Genomic DNA, 24,672 nt, shown 5'->3' on the forward strand with positions numbered 1-24,672 from the left:
ACCAGAGATCACACATCCATAGAGACGGCATCAGAGTTCTCCTCAGAGAACATGTTACCAGAGATCACACATCCATAGAGACGGCATCAGAGTTCACCCTGTCCAGATACAAGTTACCACAGAGATCACACATCCATAGAGACGGTATCAGAGTTCACCCTGTCCAGATACAAGTTACCACAGAGATCACACATCCATAGAGACGGCATCAGAGTTCTCCTCAGAGAACATGTTACCAGAGATCACACATCCATAGAGACGGCATCAGAGTTCTCCTCAGAGAACATGTTACCAGAGATCACACATCCATAGAGACGGCATCAGAGTTCTCCTCAGAGAACATGTTACCAGATACACATCCATTCAGAGTTCACCCTGTCCAGATACAAGTTACCACAGAGATCACACATCCATAGAGACGGCATCAGAGTTCTCCTCAGAGAACATGTTACCAGAGATCACACATCCATAGAGACGGCATCAGAGTTCTCCTCAGAGAACATGTTACCAGAGATCACACATCCATAGAGACGGCATCAGAGTTCTCCTCAGAGAACATGTTACCAGAGATCACACATCCATAGAGACGGCATCAGAGTTCACCCTGTCCAGATACAAGTTACCACAGAGATCACACATCCATAGAGACGGCATCAGAGTTCTCCTCAGAGAACATGTTACCAGAGATCACACATCCATAGAGACAGAATCAGAATTCTCCTCAGAGAACATGTTTGATAACCGACATGGATAATATAGCGATTATTCTGTCACAATAGTCAGTCCTCTGGATACTGTAACAGAGATACATTTTGTCCCGTCAGAGATGAAAGGGCCCTTTGTGATTTTTCTTGTGTTCCTGGACAATTTGCCATGCAGCTCCAGGTGACAGAGAGCACATCAATTAGGGCTGAGCAAGATAACCAATGGCAGCAAACAAGTTTGTCTGGCTCGAGCGAATCGGTTGATCTACTTTCTCTCTCGACCTCTGTGCCACACCCGAACTGGTGACACACGTCGCCCCCTGCTCCGCCCCCACTCCCAGAGCTCCAGTGGTTTTATTTTTGGGAGCATTCAAAATCGTATTTAAACTAATTGAATGTTAGCTCGTTGAAATGGCCTTGGTTTTATGCTACATAGCCACTTTAGCAGAATTTATTTTTATTTTATTTTTTTAAACGGTAAATCGCTTAATATTTTGAGTCGTCTCCAAATCAACATTTGTGACAGGCCATAAAACAGCCGCCTCGGTCGTTCCTTCCTCGTATTAGCTTTTTATTCAGACCTTTACAGGGCTTTCAGAAAATATTTACACCCCTTGCCTTTTTTCCACATGTTGTGTAAAAAAAGTGGGATTCAAATGGATTTTTTTTTTTTTTTTTTGTGTCAACGATCAACAAAAAATACTTTGACAAAGTGAAAATAAATGTGAAAATTTTTGGGAAAAAATAAATATATATAAAATATATATATATTAAACCCCCTGAGTCAATACATTTTTACAATCACCTTTCTGAGTAAGTCTCTTAAGAGCGTTCCACACCTGGATTGTGTAACATTTGCCTTTAAAAAAAAATATACTTTTCAAAATTCTTCAAGCTCTTTCAAATGCTTTGTTGATCGTTGCTTGACAACCATTTTCAGGTCTTGCCGAAGATTTTCAAGTGGATTGAAGTCAGAACTATAACTCGACCACTGTCTTCTTGGTAAGCAACTCGATTTGGTCTTGTGTTTTATGTCGTTGTCCAGCTGAAAGGTGAATTCGACTCCCGGACTCTGGTGGAAAGCGGACTAGGTTTTCTAGGATTTTTGCCTGTGCAAAACCTGGACCCTTTTAAGGGCGGGAGGTTACGCGACTCGAGTCATGTGACATTAAATCTGACTCGTCGAAGTGTTGTCTTCTCTTCCTTAGGTTGTTTTTCTTTCAATTGCTATGTTTGAGTTGTCCTGTGAACATAACAACGTAAACAGCCAATAAACACAAAGGCCGTGTCACACTTCAGTAGACCAGCTTGTGTGCCTGTGAGCAGTGCTTCTAAAAACACATCTTTCCCTCTACTCTCTCTCGGCTCTTTAGGTGCCCCCAGCCAGGGAGTGTGGCAGCATGAGGTGGAAAACGCTATAGAGGATTCCTAGTTCTTTGACTTTGTGAGATTCATTTACCAGCTATGAAACAAAATGGCAGAAATACTTTGAAAACAACAAATGCAGCATTTTATATTAAAGTAAATGTCATCTTGCTGAAAAATAATTTGTACTTATTTTTGATTTAACTCGGCAAGTCCGTTAAGAACAAATTCTTATTTACAATGACGGCCTATCAAAAGGCAAAAGGTCTCCTGCGGGGATGGGAGATTTAAAATACATTAAATGAAAATATAGGACAAAACACACATCACGACAAGAGACAACACTACATAAAGAGAGACCAAAGACAACAACAGCATGGAAGCAACACATGACAACACAGCATGGTAGCAACACAACATGGTAGCAACACATGACAACACAGCATGGTAGCAACACAACATGACAACGCATCATGGTAGCAGCACAACATGACAACACATCATGGTAGCAGCACAACATGACAACACAACATGGTAGCAACACATGACAACACAACATGGTAGCAACACAGCATGGTAGCATCACAGCATGGTAGCAACACAGCATGGTAGCAACACAACATGGTAGCAACACAACATGGTAGCAACACAACATGGTAGCAACACATGACAACACAGCATGGTAGCAACACATGACAACACAGCATGGTAGCAACACAACATGAGCAACACATCATGACAACACACATGAGCAACACAGCATGGTAGCAACACAGCATGGTAGCAACACAGCATGGTAGCAACACAACATGGTAGCAACACAACATGGTAGCAACACATGACAACACAGCATGGTAGCAACACATGACAACACAGCATGGTAGCAACACATGACAACACAGCATGGTAGCAACACAACATGGTAGCAACACATGACAACACAGCATGGTAGCAACACAACATGGTAGTAACACATCATGGTAGTACAACATTATTGGGCACAGACAACAGCACAAAGAGCATTAACACATGTAAGTGACATGCTCACACTGTGGAGCCCTGACCACCAGCCAACGTGGCTGCTGAAATATACATTTGTCAGGTGATGATTGTTTTTTATCTAACTGTGTTTTGATTATAAGGGGTTCCCTGATGAATTTGCGAACACAAAAGGGGTCCTTGGCCCCAGAAAGTTTGACGACCCCTGACCTATGCTTTCTCCAAGGGGAAGTCACCCGAACTGCCGGTTAATGTTTATTGTCATGAGTTTTGTTCCTGGAGGCAGAAGTGAGCGATCGATGGGCCAGCTGCGAAGTTACATTGGCTATATCTTAAAAATGTATGGAGGGAAAAAAATATGCTTTTTTTTTGTCGTAATTTAAGGTTAGCAGTGTGGTTAAGGTTAGATTTTTTTTAATGGCTTTAGTGAAGTAAGTGTGTGTATGTGTGTGTGAGAGAGCAGCAGTTCTTTAAGGCACTGTAACAGTGCATGTATTCAGCAGCCTGCTGTCACACGGCTCTGTGGAAAGAGCCCCCAGGAGTCAACTTTCTATTTCCCCCCCAAACCAAGGTGTTCTCTCGGGTTGGAGACAGGGTACTGTAGGGGAGGCTGGGGTTGGAGACAGGGTACTGTAGGGGAGGCTGGGGTTGGAGACAGGGTATTGTAGGGGAGGCTGGGGTTGAAGACAGGGTATTGTAGGGGAGGCTGGGGTTGGAGACATGGTACTGTAGGGGAGGCTGGGGTTGGAGACAGGGTACTGTAGGGGAGGCTGGGGTTGGAGACAGGGTACTGTAGGGGAGGCTGGGGTTGGAGACAGGGTACTGTAGGGAGGCTGGGGTTGGAGGTACTGTAGGGGAGGCTGGGGTTGGAGGTACTGTAGGGGGAGGCTGGGGTTGGAGACAGGGTACTGTAGGGGAGGCTGGGGTTGGAGACAGGGTACTGTAGGGGAGGCTGGGGTTGGAGACAGGGTACTGTAGGGGAGGCTGGGGTTGGAGACACGGTACTGTAGGGGAGGCTGGGGTTGGAGGTACTGTAGGGGAGGCTGGGGTTGGAGACAGGGTACTGTAGTGGAGGCTGGGGTTGGAGGTACTGTAGGGGAGGCTGGGGTTGGAGACAGGGTACTGTAGGGGAGGCTGGGGTTGGAGACAGGGTACTGTAGGGGAGGCTGGGGTTGGAGGTACTGTAGGGGAGGCTGGGGTTGGAGACAGGGTACTGTAGGGGAGGCTGGGGTTGGAGACAGGGTACTGTAGGGGAGGCTGGGGTTGGAGACATGGTACTGTAGGGGAGGCTGGGGTTGGAGACAGGGTACTGTAGGGGAGGCTGGGGTTGGAGACAGGGTACTGTAGGGGAGGCTGGGGTTGGAGACAGGGTACTGTAGGGGAGGCTGGGGTTGGAGGTACTGTAGGGGAGGCTGGGATTGGAGGTACTGTAGGGGAGGCTGGGGTTGGAGACAGGGTATTGTAGGGGAGGCTGGGGTTGGAGACAGGGTATTGTAGGGGAGGCTGGGGTTGGAGACAGGGTATTGTAGGGGAGGCTGGGGTTGGAGACAGGGTACTGTAGGGGAGGCTGGGGTTGGAGACAGGGTACTGTAGGGGAGGCTGGGGTTGGAGACAGGGTACTGTAGGGGAGGCTGGGGTTGGAGACACGGTACTGTAGGGGAGGCTGGGGTTGGAGGTACTGTAGGGGAGGCTGGGGTTGGAGACATGGTACTGTAGGGGAGGCTGGGGTTGGAGACATGGTACTGTAGGGAGGCTGGGGTTGGAGACAGGGTACTGTAGGGGAGGCTGGGGTTGGAGACAGGGTACTGTAGGGAGGCTGGGGTTGGAGACAGGGTACTGTAGGGGAGGCTGGGGTTGGAGGTACTGTAGGGGAGGCTGGGGTTGGAGACATGGTACTGTAGTGGAGGCTGGGGTTGGAGGTACTGTAGGGGAGGCTGGGATTGGAGACATGGTACTGTAGGGGAGGCTGGGATTGGAGGTACTGTAGGAGGGGCTGGGGTTGGAGGTACTGTAGGAGGGGCTGGGGTTGGAGGTACTGTAGGGGAGGCTGGGGTTGGAGGTACTGTAGGAGGGGCTGGGGTTGGAGGTACTGTAGGGGAGGCTGGGGTTGGAGACAGGGTACTGTAGGGGAGGCTGGGGTTGGAGACACGGTACTGTAGGGGAGGTTGGGGTTGGAGGTACTGTAGGGGAGGCTGGGGTTGGAGGTACTGTAGGAGGGGCTGGGGTTGGAGGTACTGTAGGAGGGGCTGGGGTTGGAGGTACTGTAGGGGAGGCTGGGGTTGGAGGTACTGTAGGGGGGCTGGGGTTGGAGGTACTGTAGGGGAGGCTGGTGTTGGAGGTACTGTAGGAGGGGCTGGGGTTGGAGGTACTGTAGGAGGGGCTGGGGTTGGAGACAGGGTACTGTAGGAGGGGCTGGGGTTGGAGGTACTGTAGGGGAGGTTGGGGTTGGAGGTACTGTAGGGGAGGCTGGGGTTGGAGGTACTGTAGGGGAGGCTGGGGTTGGAGACAGGGTACTGTAGGGGAGGCTGGGGTTGGAGACATGGGTAGGGGAGGCTGGGGTTGGAGGTACTGTAAGGGAGGCTGGGGTTGGAGACAGGGTACTGTAGGGGAGGCTGGGGTTGGAGACTACAGTAGGGGAGGCTGGGGTTGGAGACAGGGTACTGTAGGGGAGGCTGGGGTTGGAGACAGGGTACTGTAGGGGAGGCTGGGGCTGGGGTTAGGGGAGGCTGGGGTTGGAGGTACTGTAGGGGAGGCTGGGGAGGCTTGGAGGTACTGTAGGAGGGGCTGGGGAGGTACTGTAGGGGAGGCTGGGGTTGGAGGTACTGTAGGAGGGGCTGGGGTGGGGTACTGAGAGGGGCTGGGGTTGGAGGTACTGTAGGGGAGGCTGGGGTTGGAGGTACTGTAGGGGGGCTGGGGTTGGAGGTACTGTAGGGGAGGCTGGGGTTGGAGACAGGGTACTGTAGGGGGAGGCTGGGGTTGGAGACAGGGTACTGTAGGGGAGGCTGGGGTTGGAGGGTACTGTAGGGGAGGCTGGGGTTGGAGGTACTGTAGGGGAGGCTGGGGTTGGAGGTACTGTAGGGGAGGCTGGGGTTGGAGACAGGGTACTGTAGGGGAGGCTGGGGTTGGAGAGGGTACTGTAGGGGAGGCTGGGGTTGGAGACATGGTACTGTAGGGGAGGCTGGGGTTGGAGACAGGGTACTGTAGGGGAGGCTGGGGTTGGAGACATGGTACTGTAGGGGAGGCTGGGGTTGGAGACAGGGTACTGTAGGGGAGGCTGGGGTTGGAGGTACTGTAGGGGAGGCTGGGGTTGGAGGTACTGTAGGGGAGGCTGGGGTTGGAGACAGGGTACTGTAGGGGAGGCTGGGGTTGGAGACTGGGGTTGGAGGGTACTGTAGGGGAGGCTGGGGTTGGAGACAGGGTACTGTAGGGGAGGCTGGGGTTGGAGAGGTACTGTAGGGGAGGCTGGGGTTGGAGACATGGTACTGTAGGGGAGGCTGGGGTTGGAGACAGGGTACTGTAGGGGAGGCTGGGGTTGGAGACATGGTACTGTAGGGGGAGGCTGGGGTTGGAGACAGGGTACTGTAGGGGAGGCTGGGGTTGGAGGTACTGTAGGGGAGGCTGGGGTTGGAGGTACTGTAGGGGAGGCTGGGGTTGGAGACAGGGTACTGTAGGGGAGGCTGGGGTTGGAGGTACTGTAGGGGAGGCTGGGGTTGGAGACATGGTACTGTAGGGGAGGCTGGGGTTGGAGACAGGGTACTGTAGGGGAGGCTGGGGTTGGAGACATGGTACTGTAGGGGAGGCTGGGGTTGGAGGTACTGTAGGGGAGGCTGGGGTTGGAGACAGGGTACTGTAGGGGAGGCTGGGGTTGGAGACATGGTACTGTAGGGGAGGCTGGGGTTGGAGACAGGGTACTGTAGGGGAGGCTGGGGTTGGAGGTACTGTAGGGGAGGCTGGGGTTGGAGGTACTGTAGGGGAGGCTGGGGTTGGAGGTACTGTAGGGGAGGCTGGGGTTGGAGACAGGGTACTGTAGGGGAGGCTGGGGTTGGAGACAGGCTGGGGTTGGGGTACTGTAGGGGAGGCTGGGGTTGGAGACAGGGTACTGTAGGGGAGGCTGGGGTTGGAGGTACTGTAGGGGAGGCTGGGGTTGGAGACATGGTACTGTAGGGGAGGCTGGGGTTGGAGACAGGGTACTGTAGGGGAGGCTGGGGTTGGAGACATGGTACTGTAGGGGAGGCTGGGGTTGGAGACAGGGTACTGAAGGGGAGGCTGGGGTTGGGGTACTGTAGGGGAGGCTGGGGTTGGAGGTACTGTACTGGGGAGGCTGGGGTTGGAGACAGGGTACTGTAGGGGAGGCTGGGGTTGGAGACATGGTACTGTAGGGAGGCTGGGGTTGGAGACAGGGTACTGTAGGGGAGGCTGGGGTTGGAGACAGGGTACTGTAGGGGAGGCTGGGGTTGGAGACATGGTACTGTAGGGGAGGCTGGGGTTGGAGACAGGGTACTGTAGGGGAGGCTGGGGTTGGAGACAGGGTACTGTAGGGGAGGCTGGGGTTGGAGACAGGGTACTGTAGGGAGGCTGGGGTTGGAGACAGGGTACTGTAGGGGAGGCTGGGGTTGGAGGTACTGTAGGGGAGGCTGGGGTTGGAGACATGGTACTGTAGGGGAGGCTGGGGTTGGAGACAGGGTACTGTAGGGGAGGCTGGGGTTGGAGACAGGGTACTGTAGGGGAGGCTGGGGTTGGAGACATGGTACTGTAGGGGAGGCTGGGGTTGGAGACAGGGTACTGTAGGGAGGCTGGGGTTGGAGACATGGTACTGTAGGGGAGGCTGGGGTTGGAGACATGGTACTGTAGGGGAGGCTGGGGTTGGAGACAGGGTACTGTAGGGGAGGCTGGGGTTGGAGGTACTGTAGGGGAGGCTGGGGTTGGAGACATGGTACTGTAGGGAGGCTGGGGTTGGAGGTTGGAGGCTGGGATTGGAGACATGGTACTGTAGGGGAGGCTGGGGTTGGAGACACGGTACTGTAGGGGAGGCTGGGGTTGGAGACACGGTACTGTAGGGGAGGCTGGGGTTGGAGACACGGTACTGTAGGGGAGGCTGGGGTTGGAGGTAATGTAGGGGAGGCTGGGGTTGGAGATACTGTAGGGGAGGCTGGGGTTGGAGACATGGTACTGTAGGGAGGCTGGGGGGGTTGGAGCTGGGGTTGGGGTACTGTAGGGGAGGCTGGGGTTGGAGACAGGGTACTGTAGGGGAGGCTGGGGTGGAGACACGGTACTGTAGGGGAGGCTGGGGTTGGAGACAGGGTACTGTAGGGGAGGCTGGGGTTGGAGACAGGGTACTGTAGGGGAGGCTGGGGTTGGAGACAGGGTACTGTAGGGGAGGCTGGGGTTGGAGGTACTGTAGGGGAGGCTGGGGTTGGAGACACGGTACTGTAGGGGAGGCTGGGGTTGGAGACTGTAGGGGAGGCTGGGATTGGGGTACTGTAGGGGGGCTGGGGTTGGTGGTACTGTAGGGGAGGCTGGGGTTGGAGGTACTGTAGGGGAGGCTGGGGTTGGAGGTACTGTAGGAGGGGCTGGGGTTGGAGGTACTGTAGGGGAGGCTGGGGTTGGAGGTACTGTAGGGAGGCTGGGGTTGGAGGTACTGTAGGAGGGGCTGGGGTTGGGGTACTGTAGGGGGAGGCTGGGGTTGGAGGTACTGTAGGAGGGGCTGGGGTTGGAGGTACTGTAGGGGAGGCTGGGGTTGGGAGGTACTGTAGGGAGGCTGGGGTTGGGAGGGAGGCTGTGGAGGGGAGGCTGGGGTTGGAGGTACTGTAGGCTGGGGTTGGAGGTACTGTAGGAGGGGCTGGGGTTGGAGGTACTGGGGAGGCTGGGGTTGGAGACTGTAGGGGGGTACTGTAGGGGAGGCTGGGGTTGGGAGTACTGTAGGGGAGGCTGGGGTTGGTACTGTAGGGGGGTTGGGGTTGGAGGCTGGGGTGAGACTGGGTACAGTAGGGGAGGCTGGGGTTGGAGACAGGGTACTGTAGGGGAGGCTGGGGTTGGAGGTACTGTAGGGGAGGCTGGGGTTGGAGGTACTGTAGGGGAGGCTGGGGTTGGAGACAGGGTACTGTAGGGGAGGCTGGGGTTGGAGACAGGGTACTGTAGGGGAGGCTGGGGTTGGAGAGGGTACTGTAGGGGAGGCTGGGGTTGGAGACAGGGTACTGTAGGGGAGGCTGGGGTTGAGACAGGGTACTGTAGGGGAGGCTGGGGTTGGAGACAGGGTACTGTAGGGGAGGCTGGGGTTGGAGACAGGGTACTGTAGGGGAGGCTGGGGTTGGAGGGTACTGTAGGGGAGGCTGGGGTTGAGAGGTACTGTAGGGGAGGCTGGGGTTGGAGGTACTGTAGGGGAGGCTGGGGTTGGAGAGGGTACTGTAGGGGGAGGCTGGGGTTGGAGAGGTACTGTAGGGGAGGCTGGGGTTGGAGACATGGTACTGTAGGGGAGGCTGGGGTTGGAGACAGGGTACTGTAGGGGAGGCTGGGGTTGGAGACAGGGTACTGTAGGGGAGGCTGGGGTTGGAGACAGGGTACTGTAGGGGAGGCTGGGGTTGGAGACAGGGTACTGTAGGGGAGGCTGGGGTTGAGAGGTACTGTAGGGGAGGCTGGGGTTGGAGACAGGGTACTGGGGAGGCTGGGGTTGGAGGTACTGTAGGCTGGGGTTGGGAGGTACTGTAGGGGAGGTTGGAGGTACTGTAGGGGAGGCTGGGGTTGAGACAGGGTACTGTAGGGGAGGCTGGGGTTGGAGACAGGGTACTGTAGGGGAGGCTGGGGTTGGAGACAGGGTACTGTAGGGGAGGCTGGGGTTGGAGACAGGGTACTGTAGGGGAGGCTGGGGTTGGAGACAGGGTACTGTAGGGGAGGCTGGGGTTGAGACAGGGTACTGTAGGGGAGGCTGGGGTTGGGTACTGTAGGGAGGCTGGGGTTGGAGAGGGTACTGTAGGGGAGGCTGGGGTTGGAGGTACTGAGAGGCAGGGTACTGTAGGGGAGGCTGGGGTTGGAGACATGGTACTGGGGAGGCTGGGGTTGGAGACATAGGGGAGGTACTGTAGGGGAGGCTGGGGTTGGAGACAGGGTACTGTAGGGGAGGCTGGGGTTGGAGACAGGGTACTGTAGGGGAGGCTGGGGTTGGAGACAGGGTACTGTAGGGGAGGCTGGGGTTGGAGACAGGGTAGGGGAGGCTGTACTGGGGAGGCTGGGGTTGGAGGTACTGTAGGGGAGGCTGGGGTTGGAGACAGGTACTGTAGGGGAGGCTGGGGTTGGAGACAGGGTACTGTAGGGGAGGCTGGGGTTGGAGACAGGGTACTGTAGGGGAGGCTGGGGTTGGAGACAGGGTACTGTAGGGGAGGCTGGGGTTGGAGACATGGTACTGTAGGGGAGGCTGGGGTTGGAGAGGTACTGTAGGGGAGGCTGGGGTTGTACTGGGTACTGTAGGGGAGGCTGGGGTTGGAGGTACTGTAGGGGAGGCTGGGGTTGAGACAGGGTACTGTAGGGGGAGGCTGGGGTTGGAGACAGGGTACTGTAGGGGAGGCTGGGGTTGGAGACAGGGTACTGTAGGGGAGGCTGGGGTTGGAGACAGGGTACTGTAGGGGAGGCTGGGGTTGGAGACAGGTACTGTACTGGAGGTACTGTAGGGGAGGCTGGGGTTGGAGACAGGGTACTGTAGGGGGAGGCTGGGGTTGGAGACAGGGTACTGTAGGGGAGGCTGGGGTTGGAGACAGGGTACTGTAGGGGAGGCTGGGGTTGGAGGGTACTGTAGGGGAGGCTGGGGTTGGAGACAGGGTACTGTAGGGGAGGCTGGGGTTGGGAGGCTGGGGTTGGAGGGTACTGTAGGGGAGGCTGGGGTGGGAGGTACTGTAGGGGAGGCTGGGGTTGGAGACAGGGTACTGTAGGGGAGGCTGGGGTTGGAGGTACTGTAGGGGAGGCTGGGGTTGGGGTACTGTAGGGGGAGGCTGGGGTTGGAGACAGGGTACTAGGGGAGGCTGGGGTTGGAGACAGGGTACTGTAGGGAGGGAGGCTGGGGTAGGGGGAGACAGGGTACTGTAGGGGAGGCTGGGGTTGAGACAGGGTACTGTAGGGGAGGCTGGGGTTGGAGACATGGTACTGTAGGGGAGGCTGGGGTTGGAGGTACTGTAGGGGAGGCTGGGGTTGGAGACAGGGTACTGTAGGGGAGGCTGGGGTTGGAGACAGGGTACTGGGGAGGCTGGGGTTGGGGTAGGGAGGCTGGGGTTGGAGACATGGTACTGTAGGGGAGGCTGGGGTTGGAGACAGGGTACTGTAGGGGAGGCTGGGGTTGGAGACAGGGTACTGTAGGGGAGGCTGGGGTTGGAGACATGGTACTGTAGGGGAGGCTGGGGTTGGAGACAGGGTACTGTAGGGGAGGCTGGGGTTGGAGGTACTGTAGGGGAGGCTGGGGTTGGAGGGACCTGGGGTTGGAGGTACTGTAGGGGAGGCTGGGGTTGGAGACATGGTACTGTAGGGGAGGCTGGGGTTGGAGACAGGGGGGTACTGTAGGGGGAGGCTGGGGTTGGAGGTACTGTAGGGAGGCTGGGGTTGGAGACAGGGTACTGTAGGGGAGGCTGGGGGGGAGGCTGGGGTTGGAGACAGGGTACTGTAGGGGAGGCTGGGGTTGGAGGTACTGTAGGGGAGGCTGGGGTTGGAGACACGGTACTGTAGGAGGCTGGGGTTGGAGACAGGGTACTGTAGGGGAGGCTGGGGTTGGAGACTGTAGGGGAGGCTGGGGTTGGAGACTGTACTGTAGGGGAGGCTGGGGTTGGAGACATGGTACTGTAGGGGAGGCTGGGGTTGGAGACATGGTACTGTAGGGGAGGCTGGGGTTGGAGACATGGTACTGTAGGGGAGTTGGAGGTACTGTAGGGGGGAGGCTGGGGTTGGAGACAGGGTACTGTAGGGGAGGCTGGGGTTGGAGACATGGTACTGTAGGGGAGGCTGGGGTTGGAGACAGGGTACTGTAGGGGAGGCTGGGGTTGGAGACATGGTACTGTAGGGGAGGCTGGGGTTTGGTAGGGGAGGCTGGGGTTGGAGGTACTGTAGGGGAGGCTGGGGTTGGAGACAGGGTACTGTAGGGGAGGCTGGGGTTGGAGACAGGGTACTGTAGGGGAGGCTGGGGTTGGAGGTACTGTAGGGGAGGCTGGGGTTGAGACAGGGTACTGTAGGGGAGGCTGGGGTTGAGACAGGTACTGTAGGGGAGGCTGGGGTTGGGACAGGGTACTGTAGGGGGAGGCTGGGGTTGGAGGTACTGTAGGGGAGGCTGGGGTTGGAGGTACTGTAGGAGGGGCTGGGGTTGGAGGTACTGTAGGGGAGGCTGGGGTTGGAGGTACTGTAGGAGGGGCTGGGGTTGGAGGTACTGTAGGAGGGGCTGGGGTTGGAGGTACTGTAGGAGGGGCTGGGGTTGGAGGTACTGTAGGAGGGGCTGGGGTTGGAGGTACTGTAGGAGGGGCTGGGGTTGGAGGTACTGTAGGAGGGGCTGGGGTTGGAGGTACTGTAGGGGAGGCTGGGGTTGGAGGTACTGTAGGAGGGGCTGGGGTTGGAGGTACTGTAGGAGGGGCTGGGGTTGGAGACATGGTACTGTAGGGGAGGCTGGGGTTGGAGGTACTGTAGGAGGGGCTGGGGTTGGAGGTACTGTAGGAGGGGCTGGGGTTGGAGGTACTGTAGGAGGGGCTGGGGTTGGAGGTACTGTAGGGGAGGCTGGGGTTGGGAGAGGGGAGGCTGGGGTTGGAGGTACTGTAGGAGGGGCTGGGGTTGGAGGTACTGAGGCTGGGGTTGGAGGTACTGTAGGGGAGGCTGGGGTTGGAGGTACTGTAGGAGGGGCTGGGGTTGGAGGTACTGTAGGGGAGGCTGGGGTTGGAGGTACTGTAGGAGGGGCTGGGGTTGGAGGTACTGTAGGAGGGGCTGGGGTTGGAGGTACTGTAGGGGAGGCTGGGGTTGGAGGTACTGTAGGGGGGCTGGGGTTGGAGGTACTGTAGGGGAGGCTGGGGTTGGAGGTACTGTAGGGGGGGCTGGGGTTGGAGGTACTGTAGGGGAGGCTGGGTTGGAGGTACTGTAGGAGGGGCTGGGGTTGGAGGTACTGTAGGAGGGGCTGGGGTTGGAGGTACTAGGAGGGGCTGGGGTTGGAGGTACTGTAGGAGGGGCTGGGGTTGGAGGTACTGTAGGGAGGGGCTGGGGTTGGAGGGGCTGGGGTTGGAGGTACTGTAGGGGAGGCTGGGGTTGGAGGTACTGTAGGAGGGGCTGGGGTTGGAGGTACTGTAGGGGAGGGGCTGGGGTTGGGAGGGGTACTGTAGGGGGGCTGGGGTTGGAGGTACTGTAGGGGAGGCTGGGGTTGGAGGTACTGTAGGAGGGGCTGGGGTTGGAGGTACTGTAGGGGAGGCTGGGGTTGGAGGTACTGTAGGGGGGCTGGGGTTGGAGGTACTGTAGGGGAGGCTGGGGTTGGAGGTACTGTAGGAGGGGCTGGGGTTGGAGGTACTGTAGGGGAGGCTGGGGTTGGAGGTACTGTAGGAGGGGCTGGGGTTGGAGGTACTGTAGGGGAGGCTGGGGTTGGAGGTACTAGTAGGAGGGGCTGGGGTTGGAGGTACTGTGGGGAGGCTGGGGTTGGAGGTACTGTAGGAGGGGCTGGGGTTGGAGGTACTGTAGGAGGGGCTGGGGTTGGAGGTACTGTAGGAGGGGCTGGGGTTGGAGGTACTGTAGGAGGGGCTGGGGTTGGAGGTACTGTAGGGAGGCTGGGGTTGGAGGTACTGTAGGAGGGGCTGGGGTTGGAGGTACTGTAGGAGGGGCTGGGGTTGGAGGTACTGTAGGAGGGGCTGGGGTTGGAGACAGGGTACTGTAGGGGAGGCTGGGGTTGGAGACTGGGGTTGGGGAGGCTGGGGTTGGAGGTACTGTAGGGGAGGCTGGGGTTGGAGACATGGTACTGTAGGGGAGGCTGGGGTTGGAGACATGGTACTGAGGGGAGGCTGGGGTTGGAGACATGGTACTGTAGGGGAGGCTGGGGTTGGAGACAGGGTACTGTAGGGGAGGCTGGGGTTGGAGACAGGGTACTGTAGGGGAGGCTGGGGTTGGAGACAAGGTACTGTAGGGGACTGGGGTTGGAGACAAGGTACTGTAGGGGAGGCTGGGGTTGGAGACAAGGTACTGTAGGGGAGGCTGGGGTTGGAGACAGGGTACTGTAGGGGAGGCTGGGGTTGGAGACAGGGTACTGTAGGGGAGGCTGGGGTTGGAGACATGGTACTGTAGGGGAGGCTGGGGTTGGGGGAGGGGCTGGGGTTGGAGACAGGGTACTGTAGGGGGAGGCTGGGGTTGGAGACACGGTACTGTAGGGGAGGCTGGGGTTGGAGACAAGGTACTGTAGGGGAGGCTGGGGTTGGAGACAGGGTACTGTAGGGGAGGCTGGGGTTGGAGACAGGGTACTGTAGGGGAGGCTGGGGTTGGAGACATGGTACTGTAGGGAGGCTGGGGTTGGAGGTACTGTAGGGGAGGCTGGGGTTGGAGACAGGGTACTGTAGGGGAGGCTGGGGTTGGAGACACGGTACTGTAGGGGAGGCTGGGGTTGGAGACAGGGTACTGTAGGGGAGGCTGGGGTTGGAGACATGGTACTGTAGGGGAGGCTGGGGTTGGAGACAGGGTACTGTAGGGGAGGCTGGGGTTGGAGACAGGGTACTGTAGGGGAGGCTGGGGTTGGAGACATGGTACTGTAGGGAGGCTGGGGTTGGAGGTACTGTAGGGGAGGCTGGGGTTGAGACAGGGTACTGTAGGGGAGGCTGGGGTTGGAGGTACTGTAGGGGAGGCTGGGGTTGGAGACAGGGTACTGTAGGGGAGGCTGGGGTTGGAGGTACTGTAGGGAGGCTGGGGTTGGAGGTACTGTAGGGGAGGCTGGGGTTGGAGACAGGGTACTGTAGGGGAGGCTGGGGTTGGAGGTACTGTAGGGGAGGCTGGGGTTGGAGGTACTGTAGGGGGAGGCTGGGGTTGGAGACATGGTACTGTAGGGGAGGCTGGGGTTGGAGACAGGGTACTGTAGGGGAGGCTGGGGTTGGAGACAGGGTACTGTAGGGGAGGCTGGGGTTGGAGACACAGTACTGTAGGGGAGGCTGGGGTTGGAGACAGGGTACTGTAGGGGAGGCTGGGGTTGGAGGTACTGTAGGGGAGGCTGGGGTTGGAGACAGGGTACTGTAGGGGAGGCTGGGGTTGGAGGTACTGTAGGGGAGGCTGGGGTTGGAGGTACTGTAGGAGGGGCTGGGGTTGGAGGTACTGTAGGGAGGCTGGGGTTGGAGACAGGGTACTGTAGGGGAGGCTGGGGTTGGAGACAGGGTATTGTAGGGGAGGCTGGGGTTGGAGGTACTGTAGGGGAGGCTGGGGTTGGAGACAGGGTACTGTAGGGAGGCTGGGGTTGGAGGTACTGTAGGGGAGGCTGGGGTTGGAGGTAATGTAGGGGAGGCTGGGGTTGGAGACAGGGTACTGTAGGGGAGGCTGGGGTTGGAGACATGGTACTGTAGGGAGGCTGGGGTTGGAGACAGGGTACTGTAGGGGAGGCTGGGGTTGGAGACAAGGTACTGTAAGGGAGGCTGGGGTTGGAGGTACTGTAGGGAGGCTGGGGTTGGAGGTACTGTAGGGGAGGCTGGGGTTGGAGGTACTGTAGGGGAGGCTGGGGTTGGAGGTACTGTAGGGGAGGCTGGGGATGGAGACATGGTACTGTAGGGGAGGCTGGGGTTGGAGACAGGGTACTGTAGGGGAGGCTGGGGTTGGAGACATGGTACTGTAGGGGAGGCTGGGGATGGAGACATGGTACTGTAGGGAGGCTGGGGTTGGAGGTACTGTAGGGGAGGCTGGGGTTGGAGACAGGGTACTGTAGGGGAGGCTGGGGTTGGAGACAGGGTACTGTAGGGGAGGCTGGGGTTGGAGGTACAGTAGGGGAGGCTGGGGATGGAGACACGGTACTGTAGGGGAGGCTGGGGTTGGAGGTACTGTAGGGGAGGCTGGGGTTGGAGACAGGGTATTGTAGGGGAGGCTGGGGATGGAGACATGGTACTGTAGGGAGGCTGGGGTTGGAGACACGGTACTGTAGGGAGGCTGGGGTTGGAGACAGGGTACTGTAGGAGGGGCTGGGGTTGGAGGTACTGTAGGGAGGCTGGGGTTGGAGGTACTGTAGGGGAGGTTGGGGTTGGAGGTACTGTAGGGGAGGTTGGGGTTGGAGGTACTGTAGGAGGGGCTGGGGTTGGAGGTACTGTAGGGGAGGCTGGGGTTGGAGACACGGTACTGTAGGGGAGGCTGGGGTTGGAGGTACTGTAGGGGAGGCTGGGGTTGGAGACATGGTACTGTAGGGGAGGCTGGGGTTGGAGGTACTGTAGGGGAGGCTGGGGTTGGAGACAGGGTACTGTAGGAGGGGCTGGGGTTGGAGGTACTGTAGGGGAGGCTGGGGTTGGAGGTACTGTAGGGGAGGCTGGGGTTGGAGGTACTGTAGGGGAGGCTGGGGTTGGAGACAGGGTACTGTAGGGGAGGCTGGGGTTGGAGACACGGTACTGTAGGGGAGGCTGGGGTTGGAGGTACTGTAGGGGGAGGCTGGGGTTGGAGGTACTGTAGGGGAGGCTGGGGTTGGAGGTACTGTAGGGAGGCTGGGGTTGGAGGTACTGTAGGGGAGGCTGGGGTTGGAGGTACTGTAGGAGAGGCTGGGGATGGAGACATGGTACTGTAGGGGAGGCTGGGGTTGGAGACATGGTACTGTAGGGGAGGCTGGGGTTGGAGGTACTGTAGGGGAGGCTGGGGTTGGAGACAGGGTACTGTAGGGGAGGCTGGGGTTGGAGACAGGGTACTGTAGGGGAGGCTGGGGTTGGAGACAGGGTACTGTAGGGGAGGCTGGGGATGGAGACAGGGTACTGTAGGGAGGCTGGGGTTGGAGGTACTGTAGGGAGGCTGGGGTTGGAGGTACAGTAGGGGAGGCTGGGGATGGAGACACGGTACTGTAGGGAGGCTGGGGTTGGAGACACGGTACTGTAGGGAGGCTGGGGTTGGAGACAGGGTACTGTAGGGGAGGCTGGGGTTGGAGACAGGGTACTGTAGGGGAGGCTGGGGTTGGAGACAGGGTACTGTAGGGGAGGCTGGGGTTGGAGGTACTGTAGGGAGGCTGGGGTTGGAGGTACTGTAGGAGGGGCTGGGGTTGGAGGTACTGTAGGGAGGCTGGGGTTGGAGGTACTGTAGGGGAGGCTGGGGTTGGAGACACGGTACTGTAGGGGAGGCTGGGGTTGGAGGTACTGTAGGGAGGCTGGGGTTGGAGGTACTGTAGGAGGGGCTGGGGTTGGAGGTACTGTAGGGAGGCTGGGGTTGGAGGTACTGTAGGGGAGGTTGGGGTTGGAGGTACTGTAGGAGGGGCTGGGGTTGGAGGTACTGTAGGGGAGGCTGGGGTTGGAGACACGGTACTGTAGGGGAGGCTGGGGTTGGAGACAGGGTACAGTAGGGGAGGCTGGGGTTGGAGGTACTGTAGGGGAGGCTGGGGTTGGAGACAGGGTACTGTAGGGGAGGCTGGGGATGGAGACAGGGTACTGTAGGGGAGGCTGGGGTTGGAGACAGGGTACTGTAGGGGAGGCTGGGGTTGGAGGTACTGTAGGGGGAGGCTGGGGTTGGAGGTACTGTAGGGGAGGCTGGGGTTGGAGACAGGGTATTGTAGGGGAGGCTGGGGTTGGAGACAGGGTATTGTAGGGAGGCTGGGGTTGGAGACAGGGTACTGTAGGGAGGCTGGGGTTGGAGACAGGGTACTGTAGGGGAGGCTGGGGTTGGAGGTACTGTAGGGGAGGCTGGGGTTGGAGACAGGGTACTGTAGGGAGGCTGGGGTTGGAGATACTGTAGGGGAGGCTGGGGTTGGAGGTACTGTAGGGGAGGCTGGGGTTGGAGACAGGGTACTGTAGGGGAGGCTGGGGTTGGAGGTACTGTAGGGGAGGCTGGGGTTGGAGGTACTGTAGGGGAGGCTGGGGTTGGAGACATGGTACTGTAGGGGAGGCTGGGGTTGGAGACAGGGTACTGTAGGGGGAGGCTGGGGTTGGAGGTACTGTAGGGGAGGCTGGGGTTGGAGACAGGGTACTGTAGGGGAGGCTGGGGTTGGAGACAAGGTACTGTAAGGGAGGCTGGGGTTGGAGGTACTGTAGGGGAGGCTGGGGTTGGAGGTACTGTAGGGGAGGCTGGGGTTGGAGGTACTGTAGGGGAGGCTGGGGTTGGAGGTACTGTAGGGGAGGCTGGGGTTGGAGGTACTGTAGGGAGGCTGGGGTTGGAGGTACTGTAGGGGAGGCTGGGGTTGGAGGTACTGTAGGGGAGGCTGGGGTTGGAGGTACTGTAGGGGAGGCTGGGGTTGGAGGTACTGTAGGGGAGGCTGGGGATGGAGACATGGTACTGTAGGGGAGGCTGGGGTTGGAGACAGGGTACTGTAGGGGAGGCTGGGGTTGGAGGTACTGTAGGGGAGGCTGGGGTTGGAGACAGGGTACTGTAGGAGGGGCTGGGGTTGGAGGTACTGTAGGGGAGGCTGGGGTTGGAGGTACTGTAGGGGAGGCTGGGGTTGGAGACAGGGTACTGTAGGAGGGGCTGGGGTTGGAGGTACTGTAGGGGAGGCTGGGGTTGGAGGTACTGTAGGAGGGGCTGGGGTTGGAGGTACTGTAGGGGAGGCTGGGGTTGGAGACAGGGTACTGTAGGGGAGGCTGGGGTTGGAGGTACTGTAGGGGAGGCTGGGGTTGGAGACAGGGTACTGTAGGAGGGGCTGGGGTTGGAGGTACTGTAGGGGAGGCTGGTGTTGGAGGTACTGTAGGGGAGGCTGGGGTTGGAGACAGGGTACTGTAGGAGGGGCTGGGGTTGGAGGTACTGTAGGGGAGGCTGGGGTTGGAGGTACTGTAGGAGGGGCTGGGGTTGGAGGTACTGTAGGGGAGGCTGGGGTTGGAGACAGGGTACTGTAGGGGAGGCTGGGGTTGGAGGTACTGTAGGAGGGGCTGGGGTTGGAGGTACTGTAGGAGGGGCTGGGGTTGGAGGTACTGTAGGGAGGCTGGGGTTGGAGGTACTGTAGGGGAGGTTGGGGTTGGAGGTACTGTAGGAGGGGCTGGGGTTGGAGGTACTGTAGGGGAGGCTGGGGTTGGAGACACGGTACTGTAGGGGAGGCTGGGGTTGGAGACAGGGTACTGTAGGGGAGGCTGGGGTTGGAGGTACTGTAGGGGAGGCTGGGGTTGGAGGTACTGTAGGGGAGGCTGGGGTTGGAGGTACTGTAGGGGAGGCTGGGGTTGGAGGTACTGTAGGGGAGGCTGGGGTTGGAGGTACTGTAGGGGAGGCTGGGGTTGGAGGTACTGTAGGGAGGCTGGGGTTGGAGGTACTGTAGGGGAGGCTGGGGTTGGAGGTACTGTAGGGGAGGCTGGGGTTGGAGGTACAGTAGGGGAGGCTGGGGTTGGAGGTACAGTAGGGGAGGCTGGGGATGTGGTACTGTAGGGGAGGCTGGGGATGGAGACATGGTACTGTAGGGAGGCTGGGGTTGGAGGTACTGTAGGGGAGGCTGGGGTTGGAGGTACAGTAGGGGAGGCTGGGGATGGAGACACGGTACTGTAGGGAGGCTGGGGATGGAGACACGGTACTGTAGGGAGGCTGGGGTTGGAGGTACAGTAGGGGAGGCTGGGGTTGGAGGTACAGTAGGGGAGGCTGGGGTTGGAGGTACTGTAGGGGAGGCTGGGGTTGGAGGTACAGTAGGGGAGGCTGGGGTTGGAGGTACAGTAGGGGAGGCTGGGGTTGGAGACAGGGTACTGTAGGGGAGGCTGGGGATGGAGACACGGTACTGTAGGGAGGCTGGGGATGGAGACACGGTACTGTAGGGAGGCTGGGGTTGGAGGTACTGTAGGGAGGCTGGGGTTGGAGGTACTGTAGGGAGGCTGGGGTTGGAGGTACTGTAGGGGAGGCTGGGGTTGGAGGTACAGTAGGGGAGGCTGGGGTTGGAGACAGGGTACTGTAGGGGAGGCTGGGGATGGAGACACGGTACTGTAGGGAGGCTGGGGATGGAGACACGGTACTGTAGGGAGGCTGGGGTTGGAGGTACTGTAGGGAGGCTGGGGTTGGAGGTACTGTAGGGGAGGTTGGGGTTGGAGGTACTGTAGGAGGGGCTGGGGTTGGAGGTACTGTAGGGGAGGCTGGGGTTGGAGACACGGTACTGTAGGGGAGGCTGGGGTTGGAGGTACTGTAGGAGGGGCTGGGGTTGGAGACAGGGTACTGTAGGGGAGGCTGGGGTTGGAGACAGGGTACTGTAGGGGAGGCTGGGGTTGGAGACAGGGTACTGTAGGGGAGGCTGGGGTTGGAGACAGGGTACTGTAGGGGAGGCTGGGGTTGGAGACAGGGTACTGTAGGGGAGGCTGGGGTTGGAGACAGGGTACTGTAGGGGAGGCTGGGGTTGGAGGTACTGTAGGGGAGGCTGGGGTTGGAGGTACTGTAGGGGAGGCTGGGGTTGGAGGTACTGTAGGGGAGGCTGGGGTTGGAGACAGGGTACTGTAGGGGAGGCTGGGGTTGGAGACAGGGTACTGTAGGGGAGGCTGGGGTTGGAGACAGGGTACTGTAGGGGAGGCTGGGGTTGGAGACATGGTACTGTAGGGGAGGCTGGGGTTGGAGACATGGTACTGTAGGGGAGGCTGGGGTTGGAGACAAGGTACTGTAGGGGAGGCTGGGGTTGGAGACAGGGTACTGTAGGGGAGGCTGGGGTTGGAGACAGGGTACTGTAGGGAGGCGGGGGTTGGAGGTACTGTAGGGAGGCTGGGATTGGAGGTACTGTAGGGGGAGGCTGGGGTTGGAGGTACTGTAGGGGAGGCTGGGGTTGGAGACAGGGTATTGTAGGGGAGGCTGGGGTTGGAGACAGGGTACTGTAGGGGAGGCTGGGGTTGGAGACACGGTACTGTAGGGGAGGCTGGGGTTGGAGGTACTGTAGGGGAGGCTGGGGTTGGAGACAGGGTACTGTAGGGGAGGCTGGGGTTGGAGGTACTGTAGCGGGAGGCTGGGGTTGGAGACATGGTACTGTAGGGGAGGCTGGGGTTGGAGACATGGTACTGTAGGGGAGGCTGGGGTTGGAGACAGGGTACTGTAGGGGAGGCTGGGGTTGGAGACAGGGTACTGTAGGGGAGGCTGGGGTTGGAGACAGGGTACTGTAGGGGAGGCTGGGGTTGGAGACAGGGTACTGTAGGGGAGGCTGGGGTTGGAGACAGGGTACTGTAGGGGAGGCTGGGGTTGGAGACAGGGTACTGTAGGGGAGGCTGGGGTTGGAGGTACTGTAGGGGAGGCTGGGGTTGGAGGTACTGTAGGGGAGGCTGGGGTTGGAGGTACTGTAGGGGAGGCTGGGGTTGGAGACAGGGTACTGTAGGGGAGGCTGGGGTTGGAGACAGGGTACTGTAGGGGAGGCTGGGGTTGGAGACATGGTACTGTAGGGGAGGCTGGGGTTGGAGACATGGTACTGTAGGGGAGGCTGGGGTTGGAGACAAGGTACTGTAGGGGAGGCTGGGGTTGGAGACAGGGTACTGTAGGGGAGGCTGGGGTTGGAGACAGGGTACTGTAGGGAGGCTGGGGTTGGAGGTACTGTAGGGAGGCTGGGATTGGAGGTACTGTAGGGGGAGGCTGGGGTTGGAGGTACTGTAGGGGAGGCTGGGGTTGGAGACAGGGTATTGTAGGGGAGGCTGGGGTTGGAGACAGGGTACTGTAGGGGAGGCTGGGGTTGGAGACACGGTACTGTAGGGGAGGCTGGGGTTGGAGGTACTGTAGGGGAGGCTGGGGTTGGAGACAGGGTACTGTAGGGGAGGCTGGGGTTGGAGGTACTGTAGCGGGAGGCTGGGGTTGGAGGTACTGTAGGGGAGGCTGGGGTTGGAGGTACTGTAGGAGGGGCTGGGGTTGGAGGTACTGTACGAGGGGCTGGGGTTGGAGGTACTGTAGGGGAGGCTGGGGTTGGAGGTACTGTAGGGGAGGCTGGGGTTGGAGACAGGGTACTGTAGGGGAGGCTGGGGTTGGAGACACGGTACTGTAGGGGAGGCTGGGGTTGGAGGTACTGTAGGGGAGGCTGGGGTTGGAGACATGGTACTGTAGGGGAGGCTGGGGTTGGAGACAGGGTACTGTAGGGGAGGCTGGGGTTGGAGACAGGGTACTGTAGGGGAGGCTGGGGTTGGAGACAGGGTACTGTAGGGGAGGCTGGGGTTGGAGACACGGTACTGTAGGGGAGGCTGGGGTTGGAGACAGGGTACTGTAGGGGAGGCTGGGGTTGGAGACACGGTACTGTAGGGGAGGCTGGGGTTGGAGACAGGGTACTGTAGGGGAGGCTGGGGTTGGAGGTACTGTAGGGGAGGCTGGGGTTGGAGGTACTGTAGGGGAGGCTGGGGTTGGAGACAGGGTACTGTAGGGGAGGCTGGGGTTGGAGGTACTGTAGGGGAGGCTGGGGTTGGAGGTACTGTAGGAGGGGCTGGGGTTGGAGGTACTGTAGGAGGGGCTGGGGTTGGAGGTACTGTAGGGGAGGCTGGGGTTGGAGGTACTGTAGGAGGGTTGAAGATGTGCTACTGTAGGGGGGTTGGAGATGTGCTACTGTAGGGGGGTTGGAGATGTGGTACTGTAGGGGGGTTGGAGATGTGGTACTGTAGGGGGGTTGGAGATGTGGTACTGTAGGGGGGTTGGAGATGTGGTACTGTAGGGGGGTTGGAGATGTGGTACTGTAGGGGGGTTGGAGATGTGGTACTGTAGGGGGGTTGGAGATGTGGTACTGTAGGGGGGTTGGAGATGTGGTACTGTAGGGGGGTTGGAGATGTGGTACTGTAGGGGGGTTGGAGATGTGGTACTGTAGGGGGGTTGGAGATGTGGTACTGTAGGGGGGTTGGAGATGTGGTACTGTAGGGGGGTTGGAGATGTGGTACTGTAGGGGGGTTGGAGATGTGGTACTGTAGGGGGTTGGAGATGTGGTACTGTAGGGGGGTTGGAGATGTGGTACTGTAGGGGGGTTGGAGATGTGGTACTGTAGGGGGGTTGGAGATGTGGTACTGTAGGGGGGTTGGAGATGTGGTACTGTAGGGGGGCTGGAGATGTGGTACTGTAGGGGGTTGGAGATGTGGTACTGTAGGGGGGTTGGAGATGTGGTACTGTAGGGGGGTTGGAGATGTGGTACTGTAGGGGGGTTGGAGATGTGGTACTGTAGGGGGGTTGGAGATGTGGTACTGTAGGGGGTTGGAGATGTGGTACTGTAGGGGGGTTGGAGACAGGGTACTGTAGGGGAGGCTGGGGTTGGAGACATGGTACTGTAGGGGAGGCTGGGGTTGGAGACATGGTACTGTAGGGGAGGCTGGGATTGGAGGTACTGTAGGGGAGGCTGGGGTTGGAGACAGGGTACTGTAGGGAGGCTGGGGTTGGAGGTACTGTAGGGGAGGCTGGGGTTGGAGACAGGGTACTGTAGGGGAGGCTGGGGTTGGAGGTACTGTAGGGGAGGCTGGGGTTGGAGGTACTGTAGGGGGGTTGGAGATGTGGTACTGTAGGGGGGTTGGAGATGTGGTACTGTAGGGGGGTTGGAGATGTGGTACTGTAGGGGGGTTGGAGATGTGGTACTGTAGGGGGGTTGGAGATGTGGTACTGTAGGGGGGTTGGAGATGTGGTACTGTAGGGGGGTTGGAGATGTGGTACTGTAGGGGGGTTGGAGATGTGGTACTGTAGGGGGGTTGGAGATGTGGTACTGTAGGGGGGTTGGAGATGTGGTACTGTAGGGGGGTTGGAGATGTGGTACTGTAGGGGGGTTGGAGATGTGGTACTGTAGGGGGGTTGGAGATGTGGTACTGTAGGGGGGTTGGAGAGGTACTGTAGGGGGTTGGAGATGTGGTACTGTAGGGGGGTTGGAGATGTGGTACTGTAGGGGGGTTGGAGAGGTACTGTAGGGGGGGGTTGGAGATGTGGTACTGTAGGGGGGGTTGGAGATGTGGTACTGTAGGGGGGGTTGGAGATGTGGTACTGTAGGGGGGGTTGGAGATGTGGTACTGTAGGGGGGTTGGAGATGTACTGTAGTTAATGTGTATATTTTGTCAGTAAAAAAGCAAGTGCCATTTAAAATGACTTTATTGACACTGTGGTATCCACCGTTTATATTATAACGTAGCATTGCCTTGTTGTTGTGTAAATTTAGCAGAAAAGAGACTCTTATTTCCTGAGCCCTTATCACAATCAAGACACATTTTATAGAAGGAAAAAAACTCTATCACAGAATAAATTGCAACAGAATATTTTTCCAAGTGCAGCTACAGTGTCTACAGATTTCTAGAATGTTCAACAGTATTAATGTGTGGTATTCAAAGTGTGGTGAATCAAGAGTTTAGACTACAGTTTATTTTATGGTACAATAATACAAACGTTATTCATAAATAATTAGAACAATTAGAATTTTATTGACTAAATGTGTGTATTGGTTCTCTTCATTTTGATAAGAGAGATGAAAGTGTAATTAATTTAAAGTTCTTTGTTAATGTGAAAATAAATTTACAATTAAAAAAACAAACAATTTTATTAATTTATATATACATATATATATTTTTAAAGATTGTGTCATTTATATTTGGGGTGGAGT

The 24,672-nt window shown here is 58.2% G+C and overlaps 1 protein-coding gene across 2 annotated transcripts in view; it reads left to right on the forward strand.

The window, feature by feature from the left end:
- The window catches only part of LOC135558323 (guanine nucleotide-binding protein G(olf) subunit alpha), a 173,231-nt gene that overhangs the window by 75,177 nt on the left and 73,382 nt on the right, over positions 1–24,672 (forward strand). The gene's annotated exons all lie outside the window — the stretch shown is intronic.

This window comes from Oncorhynchus masou, chromosome 17, assembly GCF_036934945.1.
Source record: "Oncorhynchus masou masou isolate Uvic2021 chromosome 17, UVic_Omas_1.1, whole genome shotgun sequence".
NCBI classification, from domain to species: Eukaryota; Metazoa; Chordata; class Actinopteri; order Salmoniformes; family Salmonidae; genus Oncorhynchus; species Oncorhynchus masou.